The sequence below is a fragment of the Leuciscus leuciscus genome (genome assembly GCF_965113295.1).
Source record: "Leuciscus leuciscus genome assembly, chromosome: 14".
Classification (NCBI taxonomy): Eukaryota; Metazoa; Chordata; class Actinopteri; order Cypriniformes; family Leuciscidae; genus Leuciscus; species Leuciscus leuciscus.
The window spans coordinates 41,840,561-41,863,060 of NC_138738.1; positions in this window are offsets into that span (position 1 = coordinate 41,840,561).

Sequence of the window (22,500 nt, forward strand, 5' to 3'; positions counted from 1 at the left end):
AACCTTGATCAAACTCACCTGCCTGTAGCTTTCCAGTAATCCTGAAAGGCTTAATTAGCTTAATTAGCTGGCTCAGGTGTGTTTGATCAAGGTTGGACCTAAACTCTGCAGGACAGTGGCCCTCCAGGACCAGGGTTGAGAATGCCTGGTTTAGAGCATGTGATGTTATGAGAGGCGAATCACGAGTACTTCAGAAAACCCAGCACAACAGGAACTACCAGGCAGTGGCGTAAGTGTACGCTGAAATAAAGTCTTTCACCTCAGAAAAACAGACTTTCCTGTCCTGTCAGCCGTTATCCTGTTCTCGTAGCGCACACTCTTCTATTGCATGCGCAAATGCGGCGGCGCGCTGTGTATCGCTTCACTGTATATAAAGTGCAAAAGAAACTACGAGCATGCAACGTTGTTTCGTTGTAAATTACATTTTTAAATGACTGTAGTGGCTCATACCAACATTGTATTAACAAAAACTAGTTTGGGACTGCTATTTAATAGCTTTAGCATAGGCCCTAATGTTTATTTATTAGTAGGCCTAGTCTTTACTATTAGTCATATTCTTACAATTTATGTGTACGTTAAGTAAGGGGGGACAGTACTTGTGTGTGTGTAATTATTTTTTTTGTGTAAACATGTATTATAATATGCCTATATATATATATATATACAGTGGGGAGAACAAGTATTTGATACACTGCCGATTTTGCAGGTTTTCCCTCTTACAAAGCATGTAGAAGTCTGTAATTTTTATCATAGGTACTCTTCAACTGTGAGTGACAGAATCTAAAACAAAAATCAAGAAAATCACATTGTATGAGTTTTAAATAATTAATTTGCATTTTATTGCGTGACATAAGTATTTGATCACCTACCAACCAGTAAGAATTCCGGCTCTCACAGACCTCTTAGTTTTTCTTTAAGAAGCCCTCCTGTTCTCCACTCATTACCTGTATTAACTGCACCTGTTTGAACTCGTTACCTGTATAAAAGACACCTGTCCACACACTCAATCAAACAGACTCCAACCTCTCCACAATGGCCAAGACCAGAGAGCTGTGTAAGGATATCAGGGATAAAATTGTAGACCTGCACAAGGCAGGGATGGGCTACAGGACAATAGGCAAGCAGCTTGGTGAGAAGGCAACAACTGTTGGCGCAATTATTAGAAAATGGAAGAAGTTCAAGATGACGGTCAATCTCCCTCGGTCTGGGGTACCATGCAAGATCTCACCTCGTGGGGCATCAATGATCATGAGGAAGGTGAGGGATCAGCCCAGAACTACACGGCAGGACCTGGTCAATGACCTGAAGAGAGCTGGGACCACAGTCTCAAAGAAAACCATTAGTAACACACTACGCCATCATGGATTAAAATCCTGCAGCGCACGCAAGGTCCCCCTGCTCAAGCCAGCGCATGTCCAGGCCCGTCTGAAGTGTGCCAATGACCATCTGGATGATCCAGAGGAGGAATGGGAGAAGGTCATGTGGTCTGATGAGACAGAAATAGAGCTTTTTGGTCTAAACTCCACTCGCCATGTTTGGAGGAAGAAGAAGGATGAGTACAACCTCAAGAACACCATCCCAACCGTGAAGCATGGAGGTGGAAACATCATTCTTTGGGGATGCTTTTCTGCAAAGGGGACAGGACGACTGCACCGTATTGAGGGGAGGATGGATGGGGCCATGTATCGCGAGATCTTGGCCAACAACCTCCTTCCCTCAGTAAGAGCATTGAAGATGGGTCGTGGCTGGGTCTTCCAGCATGACAACGACCCGAAACACACAGCCAGGGCAACTAAGGAGTGGCTCCGTAAGAAGCATCTCAAGGTCCTGGAGTGGCCTAGCCAGTCTCCAGACCTGAACCCAATAGAAAATCTTTGGAGGAGCTGAAAGTCCGTATTGCCCAGCGACAGCCCAGAAACCTGAAGGATCTGGAGAAGGTCTGTATGGAGGAGTGGGCCAGAATCCCTGCAGTGTGTGCAAACCTGGTCAAGAACTACAGGAAACGTATGATCTCTGTCATTGCAAACAAAGGTTTCTGTACCAAATATAAAGCAGATATAGTTCTGCTTTTCTGATGTATCAAATACTTATGTCATGCAATAAAATGCCAATTAATTACTTAAAAATCATACAATGTGATTTTCTGGATTTTTGTTTCAGATTCCGTCACTCACAGTTGAAGAGTACCTATGATAAACATTACAGACTTCTACATGCTTTGTAAGTGGGAAAACCTGCAAAATCGGCAGTGTATCAAATACTTGTTCTCCCCACTGTATATATATATATATATATATTCAATGTAAATTCTGATAATCATAATTAATAATCGCAATTACAATTTCAAGTGAATAATTGGCAAAATCGTGCAGCCCTAAGTGAGTGTGTGTGTGAGTGTGTGTGTGTGTATCAGTGTGTGCGTGAGTGGGAGTAAAGTGAGTGTGTGTGTGTGTGTGTGTGTGTAGCGTCTTGTTGCAGTGCTGCAGCAGCATCTGGAGGTTTGCCACTCTATTAAATGACTTGGAGACACAGAGAGTTCTGTGTGTGTGTGTGTGTGTGTGTGTGTGTGTGTGTGTGTATTGTAACAGGAGATAATAAAATACGATAAAATGAGTTTTCCTCTTTTACCCAGAGGCTGCCTGAATCTCTGTACACACTTCCAAGAGTCTATTTGTTTTTGTGAGGTGTGTGTGTGTGTGTGTGTGTTGGGGTCTGTGTTCAACTAAATGGCTTTTATTCACATATTTCACATAATGCACCATTATGTAGTGAAAGTGGTAATGAAAGTGAGATTGCATGTGTGTGTGTGTGTGTGTGTGTGTCTGTGCATTATTTCATGTTGAAGACTGAATCCATGAACCCAAACATCATGAACAATATGACAACACCAGCATGCGTTATCATAATTCTTCCTGACACTGAAATAGTATATCAGGTCTCTGTATTTTTTTAATGGTGTTTATTAAAGGGTGAGTTCACGCAAAAATAAAAATTCTATCAAAAACTCAACACAACACAACACAACACAACAACACAACACAACACAACACAACACAACACAACACAACACAACACAACACTCAACACAACACACAACACAAACTACACAACACAACTCAACACAACACAACACAACACAAACTACACAACACAACACACAACACAACACAAACTACACAACACAACACACAACACAACACAAACTACACAACACAACACACAACACAACACAAACTACACAACACAACACAACACAACACAACTCAACTCAACACAACACAACACAACACAACACAAACTACACAACACAACACAACACAACCTCAACTCAACTCAACTCAACTCAACACAACACAACACAACACAACAACACAACACAACACAACACAACTCAGCACAGCACAGCACAGCACAGCCCAACCCAGCCCAACACAACACAACACAACACAACACAACACAACACAACACAACACAACACAACACAACACAACACAACACAAGACAAGACAAGACAAGACAAGACAAGACAAGACAACACAAGACAACACAAGACAACGAGGGAGAGTAATTAATGACAGAAGTTTAATTTTGGGGTGAACTAACCCTTTAAAGCGATCTATATGTGATGTTCATATCTCATAGTTGAGTTCATATGTCTGGTGTGCACTGTGGTTTATTCTGTGATCATCATGTCGCTCAGAGACGCTGTGAAGTGAACAAGACACTGACACTGATCCTGCACATTCACTGCTGCATCTCTTGTGTAATTGGCCAGATGTTGTATTTTTTGCTTTCGTATGCATGTGTAAATATGATCAAGCTCTCAGTTAACTCTAATTATCCTGCAGAGAGGACTGTGGTGAAGATCAGTTTCACAACATGTGTAGAAGTGGATGTCTGTGACAGTAGTAAATAAATAGCGAGAGTGTGTGGATATTGTGCAGCAGGTTGTGTGACAGTACCTGTGAATGCATAAGCTTTTGTAAACGCCATTGCAACAACCATAGCCAGGGTTCTCAAGTTTTATCAAAAGCTTGGAGTGAGATCACGTGGTTAGCCCTAATGGAGATGGCCTTTTTGCATTTTGAATATGTCCAGTCGAAATGGTATAATGATTTATTGTGTGGTGGGACATTGTGAACAAATGACATATTAGAGTATTAAGGTGTGTGTGTGTGTGTGTGTGTGTGTGTACACAAGAGTATACACTCCAGCTTATGAAATGTGTTTTGTGTTGTAACATTAAGTGTAACGTTACAACACAAAACACATTTCATAAGCTGGAGTGTGTAAGTTACTCTTGTGAACACACACACAAACACACACACAACTAGCCAAACTGAGCCAAAGCTTCTGGCCTGGTTGCAAAGTAGTTGTAGAGTTTTTGACTGCATCAATAATAATGTATACGATGGGCTATATATTAAATGTTCTAGCCTAAAAATGTTAGACAAGCTTTCTTCCAACTTACCTTCTCCATCACGACGTGTGTTCGCGCGATGTTGTTGGTTACCTAGTAACGAACGTACGGTGGCCGAGAATGTTCCGTCAACTTCTGTGTTCGCGCATCTATGTTGCCTAGTAACGAACGCAATCTGGCCGAGATACGTGCTGGCGGCAGGAAACTTCACTGTGTGTGCCTGCGCCTCATATACAACGTTATATATAAAGCTTGTAGGACAACGTGGTTGGCATTGCCTTTTCAGCGTGAGAGATACACGGTGTGGCGTGTGAGCGTGTGAACTGGTTGAATTGCGTGTGTCTCACGGCCAATGTGTGAGACTTGAGAACCCTGACCATAGCAATGCTTAACAACCACACACAACACCATAGCAATGCCTTAGCAACCACCCGCAACACCATACCAACATCCTTAGCAACCATCCACGATGCCATAGCAACATCCCTAGCAATCATCGAGCAGCACCTTAGCAGCTACCCCCAGCAAGATCCTTAGCAACCACCCACAACTCATCTAGCAACCACCTTAGCAACGCCTTAGCAACATCCCTGACAATCATCGAGCAGCACCTTAGCAGCTACCCCCAGCAACCACCCACAACTCCTCTAGCAACCGACTTAGCAACGCCTTAGCAACCACCCAGAATATCACAGTAACATACCTAGCAATCATCTAGCGGCACCTGAGCAACATCACACAACACCATAGCAATATCCCTAGAAACTTCCCACAACACTAAGTGGCTGTTTACACCTGGCCACTTAATGTGTTTTCTCAGATCGGATAGCTATCTGATTTATCAAAACGATTCCATTTACACCTGGTCACATAAATGTGTTTTTGCGAAACGGATTTAAATCCGATCTTCAATTCCCGCGCTATATGCAGATTTAATGGAGTGTACGTCACCGAAAGCAAAAGATATGAGCTGCATTTTATTGATCATCAGCTAAAATTTCAAAGACCGCAATAAAAGAGAGCGGCAACAGCCCTGGTAAGATCATTTCGTTTCTTAAGAATTTACTTTTAATGATGATGATTGTGTGTTAAGCGTCTACGACTTACTTTCACTTTGATTTGCGATAGTTTGCACGTTGGCTTAATGAATAGATGCTCAGCTTCTCATCTGAGGTGATGCGTGTTCCAGTAGCGTCGTCATATCTGGCTATAACATTACATATAGCCTATAACACGCTCTCACACGTTTATTTTTTTAGCATTTTTGGGAGGAGTACAATTTACATATGTGGTTTCAACAACCAGATGCATTTACACTTGTCCAGTTTCGTCAGGAATGCGGCCCAGACCTCCTCCTGAAGTGGTTTGAGCGATCGGATTCAAATCCGTCTCGAATGCGTTTCGGAGGGCATTTACACCTGGTCTTTTCACGATCGGATAGCTATCCGATCTGAGAAAACGCATGAAGTGGCCAGGTGTAAACAGCCCCTCAAGCAACCCTCTATCAACCATCTTAGCAATGCCTTAGCAACCACCCAAACTCCACAGCAATATCCTTAGCAACCACCCAAACACCATATCAACATCCTTAGCAACACCCTAGCAACCTCCACAACACCATTCTGTGGAACTGTAGCAGTGAGACTAAAAAGTCTAGTGTATAAATTAGAATGTTGTGTGTAATTGCCGACTTGAGCAGCTGATGTCACTCCAGACAGCTGCCTGTGTGAGTGTGTGTGTGTGTGTGTGTGTGTGTGTGTGTGTGTGTGTGTGTGTGTGTGTGTGTGTGTGTGTGTGTGAGTGTGTGTGTGTGAGTGTGTGTGTGTGTGTGTGTGTGTGAGTGTGTGTGTGTGTGTGTGTGTGTGTTCTGTCAGCAGATGTTGTCATGTCGTTGCAGCAGCTCTCTCTCTCTCTCTCTCTCTCTCTCTCTCTCTCCCTCTCTCTCTCTCTCTCCCTCCCTCTCTCCCTCTCTCTCTCTCTCTCTCTCTCTCTCTCTCTCTCTCTCTCTCTCTCTCTCCCTCTCTCCCTCTCCCTCTCCCTCTCTCTCTCTCTCTCTCTGTCTCTCTCTCTCTCTCTCTCTCTCTCTCTCTCTCTCTCTCTCTCTCTCTCCCTCTCTCTCTCTCTCTCCCTCCCTCTCTCCCTCTCTCTCTCTCTCTCTCTCTCTCTCTCTCTCTCTCTCTCTCTCTCTCTCCCTCTCTCCCTCTCTCTCTCTCTCTCTCTCTCTCTCTCTCTCTCTCTCTCTCTCTGTTACCGGGGAAACACCCAGGTGAAACGCAGAAGGTTTTCGTGTCTTTGGTGAAATGATGTTGTTATTAATAACCTTCATCAATATTTCAGTCCATTGAAGAAAAGCAACGACACGTGTCCGAATGGTTCTTTCCTCCTTAATAATATGATTATAAAACTGATATTTCAGACTGTAAACTCTGCCTTTGAAGTCATTGTAAAATGCAGATAAACACTGAAACATATTCTGTATTAATACACAGTTTTAATCTGTATTAAAGCATCACTATAAACCGCAGTTACACTATCAAATAAGATCAATAAAACATTTTTTTTTTTAAGATTGATGTCTTTGATCATATTATTGTTCATGTTGTGTCTAAAACAGCTCTTGACTTTGTTAAAGTCACTGTATCTCAAGGTCTCTGTCTTCATCATCTTCACATCAGGAACGTTCTGTCTGTCCAAAAGTCTCCGTTTGCTTGAGGTTTCGTTATAATTTGATGCTCATAGTCAAATTAATATTTGTTGAGATGATCAAATTCTGGCTTGAAAGTGCCTTCATGAAAGTCCTGTGCTTTGATGTACATTATGGTTCTATATTTACGTTGTACTGCAGAACCTTCTGAGATCTTCATATAGATATGTGTGTTTAAAGCAGCTCACTGGTGTGTGTGTGTGTGTGTGTGTGTGTGTGTGTGTGTGTGTGTGTGATTCAGTGAGTGTTTTGACTTCACTGGACATCAGGACGGTTGAGCGGATGAACGCTGTGTGACTGACAGTAACACTGATTGTTTAGTGCTTAATGAGTCACCTCAAACGCTGCTCAGCTGTGTGTGTGTGTGTGTGTGTGTGTGTGTGTGTGTGTGTTTATAGCAAAGCTCACACATGGAATACCATATATAATAGTGTTATTTACCTAATTATTATTCATGAGCCAAATATCATTATTAATATCATATTGGTCAAGAGGTTTTACGAGTGTTCTGATTGGTTGAGTGGCATTTTGAGTGTTCCAACTAGTCTAGCGATGTTCCAATTGGTTGAGTGGCATTCTGAGCGTTCCGATTGGTTGAGTGGCATTCCGAGTGTTCCAATTGGTTGACCTGGCATTCAGAGTGTTCCAATTGGTTGACTGGCATTCTGAGTGTTTCGACTGGTCAAGCAGTGTTCCGAGTGTTCTGATTGGTTCATTCTGAGTGTTTCGACTGGTCAAGCAGTGTTCCAAGTGTTCTGATGGGTTCATTCTGAGTGTTTCGATTGGTCAAGCAGTTTTTCTGATTGCTGAGTGGCATTCCGAGTGTTCCGATTGGTTGAGTTGCATTCTGAGTGTTCCGACTGGTCAAGCAGTGTTCCAAGTGTTCTGATTGGTTCATTCCGAGTGTTCCGATTGGTTGACTGGCATTCTGAGTGTTTCGACTGGTCAAGCAGTGTTCCAACTGTTCTGATTGGTTCATTCTGAGTGTTTCGATTGGTCAAGCAGTTTTTCCGATTGGTTGAGTTGTGTTCTGAGTGTTCCGACTGGTCAAGCAGTGTTCCGAGTGTTCTGATTGGTTCATTCTGAGTGTTTCGATTGGTCAAGCAGTTTTTCCGATTGGTTGAGTTGCATTCTGAGTGTTTCGACTGGTCAAGCAGTGTTCCAAGTGTTCTGATTGGTTCATTCTGAGTGTTTCGACTGGTCAAGCAGTGTTCCGAGTGTTCTGATTGGTTCATTTTGAGTGTTTCGATTGGTCAAGCAGTTTTTCCGATTGGTTGAGTGGTATTCTGAGTGTTTCGACTGGTCAAGCAGTGTTCCAACTGTTCTGATTGGTTCATTCTGAGTGTTTCGATTGGTCAAGCAGTTTTTCCGATTGGTTGAGTTGTGTTCTGAGTGTTCCGACTGGTCAAGCAGTGTTCCGAGTGTTCTGATTGGTTCATTCTGAGTGTTTCGATTGGTCAAGCAGTTTTTCCGATTGGTTGAGTTGCATTCTGAGTGTTTCGACTGGTCAAGCAGTGTTCCAAGTGTTCTGATTGGTTCATTCTGAGTGTTTCGACTGGTCAAGCAGTGTTCCGAGTGTTCTGATTGGTTCATTTTGAGTGTTTCGATTGGTCAAGCAGTTTTTCCGATTGGTTGAGTGGTATTCTGAGTGTTTCGACTGGTCAAGCAGTGTTCCAAGTGTTCTGATTGGTTCATTCCGAGTGTTTCGATTGGTCAAGCAGTTTTTCCGATTGGTTGAGTTGCATTCTGAATGTTTCGACTGGTCAAGCAGTGTTCAGAGTGTTCTGATTGGTTCATTCTGAGTGTTTCGACTGGTCAAGCAGTGTTCCAAGTGTTCTGATTGGTTCATTCTGAGTGTTTCGACTGGTCAAGCAGTGTTCCGAGTGTTCTGATTGGTTCATTCTGAGTGTTTCGATTGGTTGAGTTGCATTCTGAGTGTTCCGACTGGTCAAGCAGTGTTCCAAGTGTTCTGATTGGTTCATTCCGAGTGTTCCGATTGGTTGACTGGCATTCTGAGTGTTTCGACTGGTCAAGCAGTGTTCCAAGTGTTCTGATTGGTTCATTCCGAGTGTTTCGATTGGTCAAGCAGTTTTTCCGATTGGTTGAGTTGCATTCTGAGTGTTTCGACTGGTCAAGCAGTGTTCAGAGTGTTCTGATTGGTTCATTCTGAGTGTTTCGACTGGTCAAGCAGTGTTCCAAGTGTTCTGATTGGTTCATTCTGAGTGTTTCGATTGGTCAAGCAGTTTTTCTGATTGCTGAGTGGCATTCCGAGTGTTCCGATTGGTTGAGTTGCATTCTGAGTGTTCCGACTGGTCAAGCAGTGTTCCAAGTGTTCTGATTGGTTCATTCCGAGTGTTCCGATTGGTTGACTGGCATTCTGAGTGTTTCGACTGGTCAAGCAGTGTTCCAACTGTTCTGATTGGTTCATTCTGAGTGTTTCGATTGGTCAAGCAGTTTTTCCGATTGGTTGAGTTGTGTTCTGAGTGTTCCGACTGGTCAAGCAGTGTTCCGAGTGTTCTGATTGGTTCATTCTGAGTGTTTCGATTGGTCAAGCAGTTTTTCCGATTGGTTGAGTTGCATTCTGAGTGTTTCGACTGGTCAAGCAGTGTTCCAAGTGTTCTGATTGGTTCATTCTGAGTGTTTCGATTGGTCAAGCAGTTTTTCTGATTGCTGAGTGGCATTCCAGTTCAGTTCAGTTCAGTTCATCTTTATTCATTTCCCGAAGGCAATTTGGTTGCAGCAAACAAGCATACACATAAAACAGTGTCACACACACATACACGAAAATAGGAGAAAAAAAAGGTACCCAATAAATACATTTACCTAGAATTTAAAAACTTTACAGCTGAGGGGACAAATGAATTTTTAAACCGATTAGTTTTACTAAGCGGAGTTCTATACCGGCTACCAGACGGGAGAAGATGGAACTCAGAATACAAGGGGTGAGAATCATCTAACAAAATGTTCTCGGCTTTACCCAAAGCCTGTCTATGGTATAACTGAGCCATAGTCATCTGCTGCCTCCCTGTTATTTTGTTTCCCTGATTTACCATCCTCTCAATACGGTTCTTATTTTTCACATTCAGAGAGTTGAACCAGCACAACAATGAAAAGGATAAAAACGACTCAATATAGGATCTATAAAACATGCACATCAATGTTTTATCCACATTAAATGACCTCAGTTTCCGTAAGCAATACAATCTTTGCTGCCCCTTCTTACATAAAGCATCAGTATTTGCGGAAAACGTCATTCCGAGTGTTCCGATTGGTTGAGTTGCATTCTGAGTGTTCCGACTGGTCAAGCAGTGTTCCAAGTGTTCTGATTGGTTCATTCCGAGTGTTCCGATTGGTTGACTGGCATTCTGAGTGTTTCGACTGGTCAAGCAGTGTTCCAACTGTTCTGATTGGTTCATTCTGAGTGTTTCGATTGGTCAAGCAGTTTTCCCGATTGGTTGAGTTGTGTTCTGAGTGTTCCGACTGGTCAAGCAGTGTTCAGAGTGTTCTGATTGGTTCATTCTCAGTGTTTTGACTGGTCAAGCAGTGTTCCAAGTGTTCTGATTGGTTCATTCTGAGTGTTTCGATTGGTCAAGCAGTTTTTCCGATTGGTTGAGTGGCATTCTGAGTGTTCTGACTGGTCAAGCAGTGTTCAGAGTGTTCCGATTGGTTGAGTGTGTGGAATTGAACAGAATTGCTGACTATTTTGTGTGACATGTCAATTGCCTGATCAGTTCAGTTCAGTTCAGTTTCAGTTTATTGTCCCCTAAGGGAAACTTGTCTTGCAGCCAGGTAAACATACAGGTAGCACAACAGATAAACACCACATACACATACGAATAAACAACACAAACTACATATTAAATATGATATGAATTTCCTAGATTATAGTGATTTTTACATTTTTAACTGTTGTATAAAAGCAACATCACACTCAACCCCTGTCCAATCACATCCATGATGATGTGTGTGATCTCTCTTTTTTCACACGCACATTAATCTAGTCTAGTGTTTTATTTTATTTATTAATCATTTTTACCACTGAGGATGTCTGCTGAGAGAGGTGTTGTCTGATTATTTCACTTCAGGACACAAACACAATTACCCAGCAGCTATTTGCATTGGGATTGTTTATTAGCAGGTGGGATTAATTACAGGGGGAGACAGGAGAGAGACAGTGTGTGTGTGTGTGTGTGTGTGTGTGTGTGTGTGTGTGTGTGTGTGTGTGTGTGTGTGTGTGTGTGTGTGTGTGTGTGTGAGTGAGTGTGTTGCCCACGCAGAGAGATCAATCATGAGCTGCTCTATGTAGACTCTACAGAAAACAATTCCACTGAAATCCATGTAACTGTCTGTCTATCTCTCTGTTGTCTACACTTTATTTTAAGGTGATGTTAATTACACAAATAAGAACTGAGTAATATTAATTAACTAGATGCTCTTAGTATTGGGTTAGGGTTAGTTGCTTGTAATTATGCATTGCATAATTTAATGTTATTACTATAGTATGTATTCACTTATAACATGTGTAACAATGTCACCTTAAAAAATAAAGTGTTACCGCATTTGTTTCTTGTCCAGAGAGGAAGAGGAATGAAGCAAACCCTGTCAGGAACACATCCGGCTCAAATGCACTAAATCTTCTAAATCAAAATTAACAAATGATTATGAAATAATATCTCATAAACTATGGTATTATTTTGCATTGTGACATTATGTTCATGATAATTAAATCATGTTTATTATATTCTCATTATACTAAAGTGAAACAAACAATATATATATATATATATTTCAATTAAGTATTTGTTCATCATGGTAGTGTTTACTGAATGTCTTTAGGCTAATTAAATAGATGAAATCTTTGTATTACAGTATTTTTATGGTAGTCAAGTCAAGTCAAGTATATTTGTATAGCGCTTTTCACAATACAGATTGTATCAAAGCAGCTTCACAGTATTAAATTTAAATAATACAACAAAGTTTGTTTCAAGAGGAATTTATTGATTGATCAAATTAAATTAAATATCCCCAAAATATCCCCAACTGAGCAAGCCAAAGGCAACAGTGGCAAGGAAAACTCCATCAAGTGACCTAATGGTGTCCTAAAACTCCATCAGGTGACCTAATGGAGAAAAAAAAACCTTGGGAGAACCCAGGCTCAGTCGGGGGCCAGTTCTCCTCTGGCATTTATGAGCTAGAGGCCGGATTGTAGTTTGAACTGTAGGATTATATGAATGCCTGGCTGAAGAGATGCGACTTTAATCTAGTTTTAAACTGGGAGAGCGAGTCTGAGCAACGAACAGTATCAGGAAGACTATTCCAGAGTTTTGGAGCCAAATGTGAAAATGCTCTCCCTCCTTTGGTGGTTCTGGATATCCTAGGTATGACCAAAAGCCTTGAATTTAGTGATCTTAAAGAGCGCGATGGATTATAGGGTGATAAAAGATCCGTTAAATAGACTGGAGCTAAGCCGTTTAGGGCTTTATAAGTCAGTAGCAATACCTTGTAATTAATACGGAACTTTATAGGTAACCAATGCAGTGATGATAAAATCGGTGTTATATGATCATATTTTCTTGATCTCGTAAGAACTCTAGCGGCGGCATTTTGGACTAACTGTAGCTTGTTTATTGAGGATGCAGGACAACCAGCTAATAAAGCATTACAGTAATCCAGTCTCGAGGTCATGAATGCATGAACTAACTTTTCTGCATCAGAAACTGATAGCTTATTACGTAGCTTAGCAATGTTTCTAAGGTGGAAAAAGGCTGTTTTTGTAACATATGAAATATGATTTTCAAAAGACAGGTTGCAATCAAGTATAACACCCAGGTCTTTTACTGTAGAGGATAAAGTAACAGGACATCCTATGATGTTAAAGTTGTATTGTGCGATGTTTTGTGGGCGTTTTTTTGAACCGATAAGTATTACCTCTGTCTTGTCTGGATTTAATTAAAGAAAATTACGCGTCATCCAATCTTTTATATCTTTAACACACTCTGTCAATTTGGAAAATTTAGCGTTTTCATCCGGCCGTGATGAAATATATATTTGAGTGTCATCAGCATAACAATGGAAACTAATTCCATGTTTCCTTATAATATTTCCAAGTGGCATCATATATATTGAGAATAACAGAGGGCCTAACACAGATCCCTGCGGCACTCCATAGTTTACTGGAGTTATGATCGATTTTTCTCCATTTAAATAGACAAAATGGTAGCGGTCAGATAGGTATGATTTGAACCAGCTTGTCCTTGATCACCAGTATAATTTTGTAGTCGATCTAAGAGTAATGTATGATCTATAGTATCGAACGCAGCACTAAGATCAAGTAAAACTAGTATTGAGATACAGCCTTGGTCAGAAGCTAAAAGTAAATAATTTGTGATTTTAACGAGCGCAGTTTCAGTGCTATGATGCGGTCTGAATCCAGACTGAAACTTTTCATAGATATCATTTTGTTGCAAGAAAGAGCCCAGTTGAGCGGTAGTGCAGTTATAACAAATTTATAATTATGAGAATTATCAATGAGAATTGCAAAAAAAACTCAAAAGATGCATTTAAGAAATGAAAATATGGAGTAAACATGTTTGTCATGAACACATCTTAATGCCCTATAAAAAGCCTTTGTTTTTTATGCACAGTATAATTTTAACCTCTTATTTTGGCTGTTTTCATTGATGTTAAGTTACTGAGTGTGTGTGTGCGAGTGAGTGAGTGTGTGCGCGTGTGTGCGAGTGTGTGTGCGTGTGTGTCTGTGTGTGTGTGTGTGTGTGTGTGAGTGTGTGTGTGTGTGTGTGTGTGTGTGTGTGTGTGTGTGTGTGTGTGTGTGAGCGTGTGTGAGTGTGAGTGAGTGTGTGTGTGTGTGAGTGTGTGTGAGTGAGAGTTTGAGTGAGTGAGTGTGAGTGAGTGAGTGTGTGAGTGAGTGAGTGAGTGTGTGTGTGTGAGTGTTTGAGTGAGTGTGAGCGAGTGTGTGTGTGTCTGTGTGTGTGTGTGAGTGAGTGAGTGAGTGTATACACCCTGAGTGTATGTGTGTGTGTTAGTGTTTGTTCTGTGCACGTTCTCTTGTTCTGATTCATCTCGTGTCTCGTTCTTTACCTCCTTCTGTTTCTGACTCTCTGTTAAACAAGAGTGTGTAGGTGTGTGTTTTACACTTATATAAATTGGCACGTTATGCAATGTGTGTGTGTGTGTTTAGGCCGTGTGGATTATATAGAGCTCGATATAGACGTGAGATTATAGATCCTGAGATATTTCTGTGTGTGTGTGTGTGGATGCTGAATTCCTGTAATCGTTCTGGACGTTCGGGTTTGTCTTCTATGTATGTGCGAGCAGAAGGAATGAGCTCAGCGCTCACAGGTGTGTGTGTTCAGTGATTCTGGATCATAAACATGTTCTTTATCTTCAGACGGGCTGCTGTGTGTTTGTCTGGGTTTCAGAGAGATGTAGTGTTTTACCATAGTAAAGCGGTCCAGTTCTTCATGATGACCTCGTCTATCACAAGCTGAATGCGTGTCACGCTCATGTAGAGATCAGCAGACGTATGGAGCTCATCATGTCATATATATATCAAATATATTTACCAATATCATTCACTCAAGATCTTTTATTCAGTTTCCTCACATATGCAGTGACATACAGAAATGAGATGCGATTTCTGTGACTGCAAGTGCTGTGATTGGTCGCGTCATTGATGTCACTGTGTTGAGAAAAGTTCAACTTCATGCAAATGAGCAGCTATTGTGTATTGTTGTGTTGTTTCAACGTTTTCTCTGTGTTTTCTCTGCGTTGTCTCAACGTTTACTCTGCATTGACTGTTTTCTCTGCGTTGTCTTAGCATTGACTGTGCGTTGTCTCCACATTGTCTCAACTTTCTCTGCTTTGTCTTAACATTTTCTCAGCGGTGACTACGCATTTTCTCTGCGTTGTGTCTGCGTTGTCTCAACATTTTCTCTGCGTTGTCTTAACATTTTCTCTGCGTTGTCAGCGTTGACTGCGTTTTCTCTGCATTGTCTCAGCTTTGACTGTGTGTTGACTGCATTGTCTCACCGTTTTCTCAGCACTGACTGTGTGTTTTCCCAGCGTTGTCTCAGTGTTTTCTCTGTGTTGTCTCAGCGTTGACTGCGTTTTCTCTGCATTGTCTCAGCTTTGACTGTGTGTTGACTGCATTGTCTCACCGTTTTCTCAGCACTGACTGTGTGTTTTCTCTGCGTTGTCAGCGTTGACTGCGTTTTCTCTGCTTTGACTTTGCGCTGTCTCTGCGTTTTCTTTGTGTTGTCTCAGCGTTTTCTCTGTGTTGTCTCAGCGTTTTCTCTGTGTTGTCTCAGCGTTGACTGTGTTGTCTCAGCGTTTTCTCTGTGTTGTCTCTGCGTTTTCTCTGTGTTGTCTCAGTGTTTTCTCTGTGTTGTCTCAGCGTTTTCTCTGTGTTGTCTCAGCGTTTTCTCTGTGTTGTCTCAGCGTTTTCTCTGTGTTGTCTCTGCATTTTCTCTGTGTTGTCTCAGCATTTTCTCTGTGTTGTCTCAGCGTTTTCTCTGTGTTGTCTCAGTTTTTTCTCTGTGTTGTCTCAGTGTTTTCTCTGTGTTGTCTCAGCGTTTTCTCTGTGTTGTCTCTGCGTTTTCTCTGTGTTGTCTCAGCATTTTCTCTGTGTTGTCTCAGCGTTTTCTCTGTGTTGTCTCAGTTTTTTCTCTGTGTTGTCTCAGTGTTTTCTCTGTGTTGTCTCAGCATTTTCTCTCTGTGTTGTCTCAGTTTTTTCTCTGTGTTGTCTCAGCGTTTTCTCTGTGTTGTCTCAGCGTTTTCTCTGTGTTGTCTCTGCGTTTTCTCTGTGTTGTCTCAGTGTTTTCTCTGTGTTGTCTCAGCGTTTTCTCTGTGTTGTCTCAGCGTTTTCTCTGTGTTGTCTCAGCGTTTTCTCTGTGTTGTCTCTGCATTTTCTCTGTGTTGTCTCAGCATTTTCTCTGTGTTGTCTCAGCGTTTTCTCTGTGTTGTCTCAGTTTTTTCTCTGTGTTGTCTCAGTGTTTTCTCTGTGTTGTCTCAGCGTTTTCTCTGTGTTGTCTCAGCATTGACTGTGTTTTCTCAGTGTTTTCTCTCCGCATTGACTGAGTTCTCTCTGCGTTGACTCTGAGTTGTCTGTGTTGTCTCAGTGTGGACTGGAGTGGACTTGTGTCTCTATTATTCAAATTATAGGGCCCAATGGATGAGGAACAGATTACTGTTTCTCTCTCAGACAGGAAACACACAGCGCTGATTTATTACACACATCACATGCTATTTTTACCAGTGCTGCAGTGACAAAGCACTGCAGATTTAAGAGCTTAGAGGCACCTTATTCTGAAGATTAAAAATTAAACAGACATAATTTAGTTTAACTTTTCACTTTAATCTACTGTACCTTTCAGACTAATTTAGGTCTGTATGTAAATGAGCTGTGCCCTGATTGGCTGGTGGAGCTCATACTGTGGTTCATCAGTTGCTCAGTTCTGTCGTATGTTAATGAGCTCATGGCGATGATGTCACGAAGGTTTGTGAGTGAATCCAGTGCTGTTTTCCATCATGTGACTCCTTTCAGTAGAGCGTGAGTGGAGTGAGATTGAGGTTTGTGTCCGTCAGGATGTTTATACAGCAGATTTCCGCTCTGCTCCGACTGTAAACAGATTCTCAGCACACGCATCTGTTTGTGTCACAGATTTTCACTTGTAATATTAATATTTTCGGCAAAGCAGTTCCTATAGTTTTTCATGGCTTTCTCTCTCAGATTTCGTCAGATTTCACCTGGATGTCCGTAAACGTCTCTGCTCATGTGAATGAGACGCTCCAGCTTAAAAATCATTTGTGATGTTTTCAAAGGCTGATTGTGTGTGTTAGTGAGATCCGTGTGATACACACATGCGTGTCCTCTCATTCATATGTCAAACAACTCCTGTACAATACAAAAGGCCTGTATTTACAGTTTTTTACAAACGCTAACACACAATTTTGCAAACTAGGCTGGTTTTATCAAAATACTGAACACAATTCACAAAACCACACTCCCAAACTGCAAAATACCTCATATATCCTGCAAAATGAAGCACTGCAACCAAAACTACATATAGCATTACCAAATGGCACTTCATTCATATTAGCAGATTTTTGTCTAACCAACTACACACTGTTGGGCGTAATGAACAGCACTTGCATCTTCAGTATGATTAGCCATAATACTAAAATAGTTCAAATTGTAGACAATTCTTCAGATTGTTCACATGCACAGAAATATTTGCAGAGACACACACGTTGAAACATTGATTTTTTTCTTTTTTTTCACCAAACAAGTCAGTACAACATATGCACAGCAGAAATATTTGTAACTGGACTGAACACAAATATGCTCACAATAAACAGTAAACTGAAAAAGATTGAAGTGTTAACAATTAAGCATTTGGCCAGGGGACACATGTATCGGCCAATCAGCTCATGGATTGTCATTTTGAATTGCAAAATGTGTGTAAAGCAGAAAATGTGTTTAGACTTTTGGAGACTTGAGAAGAGGTTTTGCTCTCTGTGTGTGTCAGTGTAAATAACTGTGCTGTGCATGACATTTTAGTGTGTTAGCAACTGGAAAAAAACTGTAACATTCATGCATTTTTATTTATGCATAAATAATTATATATATATAATAATTGAATTACATTAAAAAATATATACATAATTATAAATAAAACAATATACATAATAATTATAAATAATCTAATTGCATTTTTTTATTTTACACACACACACACACACACACACACACACACACACACACACACACACACACACACACACACACACACACACACACACACAGACAGACAGACAGACACAGACAGACAGACAGACAGACACACACACACACACACACACACACACACACACACACACACACACACACACACACACACACACACACACACAGTCACACACACACACACACACACACACACACACACCGTCGCTCAGGGCGGGCTGCATGATGGATTGAGATGTCGAACAGGTTAAAGAGTTTGTGCTGGGGAACATAACAGGGATCATTACACTGACAGCATCCAGAATAAACACTCATCAGTGTGCTAATGTGAGCAAAAACGATCTTTGTGAGTAAATGCATTCACATTAGTTCACGTGACAGACACGTTTATCAAAAGTGACATTTCCTTCACGGTGTGTGTCACTATCCATGCGTTCAGTGGAGACTGAAGCTCAAGCACCACAACTCAGATTAAATACGTCTCTAGTTAGTCAACTGGTCAGCTAACTCATTATTTAAATCAGACTGTGATTCAAAACATCTGTCGTGATGTGTGTCTTATTTTATACATATTTCTGCTGAAAGTTCATGTGGTGACACACGCGGAATATTCTTCACATTAAACGTGATCGTTCACCTAGAAATGCTCGTTCTGTCTTCATTTACTCTCCAAACACAAACAAGATATTTTCAAGAACGTCAACAACAATATTGGACCCCATTGACTTTCATTGGATGGACAGAAAAAAAAATCTTCTTGTGTTCCATCGACACGAGGGTGAATAAATGATCATTTCAGACTGAATTATTGCTATAATAAACCATCAAAACTGAAATCTGAAGAGCAGAATGTTACTTTAGACCTTCAGCATCATTTAGAGCGTCTCGTTCCTCATGTGCCGCTACAGGAGTGTTTATAACCACCCGTTTATTTAGCTTTCACCCAGTCCACCTTTAACCTTTTTATTTGTGTTCATCTGTACTAATAGATAAATGTGTGCAGAATTAACTCTTCCAAGGACTTAAAGAAAACTCTGTTATAAAGGAGCTTGTTTAACTTACCGTAGTTTCTCTGATTTGACGTCATTCATGGAATTTTTCTAAATGTCATAATTTGTTAACAAACTAGTATTCATTACTTCAGTGAGCTCGTTGTTTCTGCATTCAATTAAATTACGTTTAAATAATACCTTTTTCGCTAACTTTGATTTTGTATACGTACATTTCGGAAATACATTTAAATAGAAACATTTTGAAAATATGCTGATTTAAATAAAAGCAAATACATGCAAATACTTCATAAACGATGCCATTAACTATTAACATTAATGTGAAGTTAAACTAATTTAAATTCTGAAATAAATTTTTCTATATGTCATAATAATTTGTTAACAATTAGGCCCTAATACCTTTTTCGCTAACTGTGATCATGTACATTTCTGAAATACATAACTTCGACAGTTCCCTCTGATAACAGATCACTGTAAACTGTAACGTGGACTCATGCACTTTCTGTAAAGCTGCTTTGAAATGATGTGTATTGTGAAAAGAGCTATACGAATAAATGTGAATTGAATTGAATTAATGGTCTCTTTCATTGCAGGCGGGTCCAAAGCCATGACATCAGAGGGGGAGGGGCCTGCCTCGGAGGGGGCGGAGCCACACGTGGACCTGCGTGCCTCTCCTGGCTGGGAGGGGCTTGTTGAAGAAGAGGCGGAGCCTGTGGAGCAGGAACAGGAAGTGGCTGATGATGTCAGCAGTGAGTTGAGCGCTCTAGTCGTCCCGTACCCAGAGTTGGCGCCCATCGTTTTCTTCTGTCTCAAACAGTCCACGTTTCCTCGCAGCTTCTGCCTGCGGATGGTGTCCAGCCCATATCCTTTACCCTCCGCGAGTCTAACCTGAAGAACACTGTGTTATCTGTGTTTCTGTGTGACATTTAAGTTTGTCAATCACTTAGATGATGTTTCTAAGGGCCGCATATACTCACAGTTACTCAAGGGTCTTAGTGGGGTGGTAGTGGCGCAATGGATAAGACACATGCCTTTGGTGTGAGAGACCCGGGTTCGAATCCACTGTGAGACACCAATGTGTCCCTGAGCAAGACACTTAACCCCTAGTTGCTCCAGAGGTGTGCGACCTCTGACATATATAGCAATTGTAAGTCGCTTTGTATAAAAGCGTCAGCTAAATGAATAAATGTAAATGTAAATGTAAAATGTCTTTGACAACCCATCAAAATAAAAGTTTGGTTTAACTTGAAGAAATTATGACACAAATATATTAATATTGTACAGTTAAGTAGAATGTACAAAGTTATAATAATAATGGTAAATAAAATTGATATTTTATGCCTTTATTTGATCACCAACTTTTTCACATCATAAATCCAGAAAAAAACCCATTTCATAGAGCTCTATTAGTGTAAAAAAAACAACTAATAAATGATGTTGTTGACGTTTTAGAAATTCTATTGATTAGACCTGCTTTTTGATTATTAAAACTTAATTAAACCAATACAAACCGAGTCCAGAAAAAATTTGACGTGATTTCTATAAAAAAATTTATTTTACCATCAAAACATTACAGAAAAAAAAATGGAATCCAGAAAAAACAGGGGGAAAAAATGGAATTTTGGAAAAAATAAAACTGAATTTAGGGAAAATAAAATGGATTTCATAATTTCAATGGATTTTTTTTAAAATAAATTTTTGAATAAATTGTTCAATTTTATAAGTATCATGATTTCAGTTCATTAGACATGCTTTTTAATGACTAAAATTTTATTTAATCATTAAACCATAAAAAAAATTAAACATGAAAAATGGAATCTGGGATAAAACAAAATGGAATTTTGGGGGAAAAAAGGATTTCATCGGGCCCTATTATTTCTGCTGTGTTGCACTGGTAAGCCCCGCCCACAGTCAGATCTCATTGGTCCAGAATACCTGCATATTTAATGCATATCATTTGTTTCCGCGTGTCACAGTTCGGCGTGTCGAACTTTCTTCAGTGTTGAACATCTCATTCCCAGGCTGACTTTCAGCACAACTGTGAATAATAATGAACCGTTTTCTGTGATGAAAATATAATGACACAATATAATGATAAATCGGCGGCGGAGACGCTTTAACCTGTGTGTGTTTTTGTTCTGAGAATATAATTACAGTGTGTGTGAGAGATATTACAGCTGGATATCTTCCTTCTTAAAGATCCTCTTACTTATAATGTCTGTTATTCCAGCTCAGATGTGATGGAGAAGAAATCTGAAATGTCAGTCTCACCTCAGATATAGTCCTTCAGTTGGCATATTATTGGTTTATTCTGGCCAGGAATCGCCCACTTAGACAGTCTGACTGGCATCTATAGTGATTGAGTAGTCTTTATGTGATGCTGAGGCCATGTTTGTACATCTGAGATCAGACATGGATAACTCAGTAAGCACAGGCTCATGATGATGAATATAATGCGGACATTTGCCAAACATCTGATGTGATGAAACTAGGGTTGCATGATTTGGGAAAAAATCTGATTGGGATTTCTCATATTTTAAACATTAGACCATCAAACTTTTGATGTAAAACTGCAGGTGAAGATGATTGGCGAATGTTTTCAAGCGACTCAAACTCAGAGCAGATGCAGATGAAGTTCATGTGGAGCAGCTTTTACTGTGAGAATCTGAAAAAACCATAGACTGTAAGTAAATATGTTTGTAGTGTGTGTGACGTCACTCGTAGTGTTTCTGAAGAGCGTTTCTGAAGCCCAAAGTGGGCGGAGCCAGCCGTCGCCATCTTGGCAGCGTAACTCCCGGATAAACGTAAATGTGTAGCGAGTAGGGCTGTGCAATTAATTGAATTTCGATTTCGATTTCGACTCCCAACAATCACCAAAATAGTACAATTGATTAAAAACGATTATTTTGCCATGTTTTGTTTTGCAAGAACACTCTTATTTTGTCTTGTGTTCTGAATGACACGCACACATCCGCCCGTCCCGAAGCCGTAAACTCTCTCAGCTTGAATGTTTAAACTGATAAGACTTTAAAATAAGTGAAAATGATCAACTTTAGTTACTATGCAATGCTGGCCTTATTGTACAAGTGACAATTCCGTCATGTCCGACTCCTGAACGCGAGAGTGTAGTTTCGACGCTTGCCTTGTCCAGCCCATGCTGAGAGACGGAGAGAGAGAGAAGACGCGGCGCCGCTGAACACTCACGCCGTTTGTGAAATTGCGTCTTTGGGAAAGTTTTAAAATGATAGATTTGATTTTATAATCTGTGTGGATTAATTTAGGCGACTCATACAATCGACATGCTAAAGTGAATCAGTGTTTGTGGGGGAATTTCCCGCATTATAAGTGGTAGACCTGCGGGAATTATTAAAATACTCATTGAAGTATTATCTGTTATATTATTTATTTTAATAGTTCAAAAAGTACAATAAATGTTCAAATTTAGATTTTTTAAGAATTGTTGGGTGTCTTTTTAATAAATGCAACACGTTCCCAAAGTCATGTGAAATAATCGTGTTACATAATCGTGATTTCAATACTGACCAAAATAATCGTGATTATGATTTTTTCCATAATCGAGCAGCCCTAGTAGCGAGGCGGA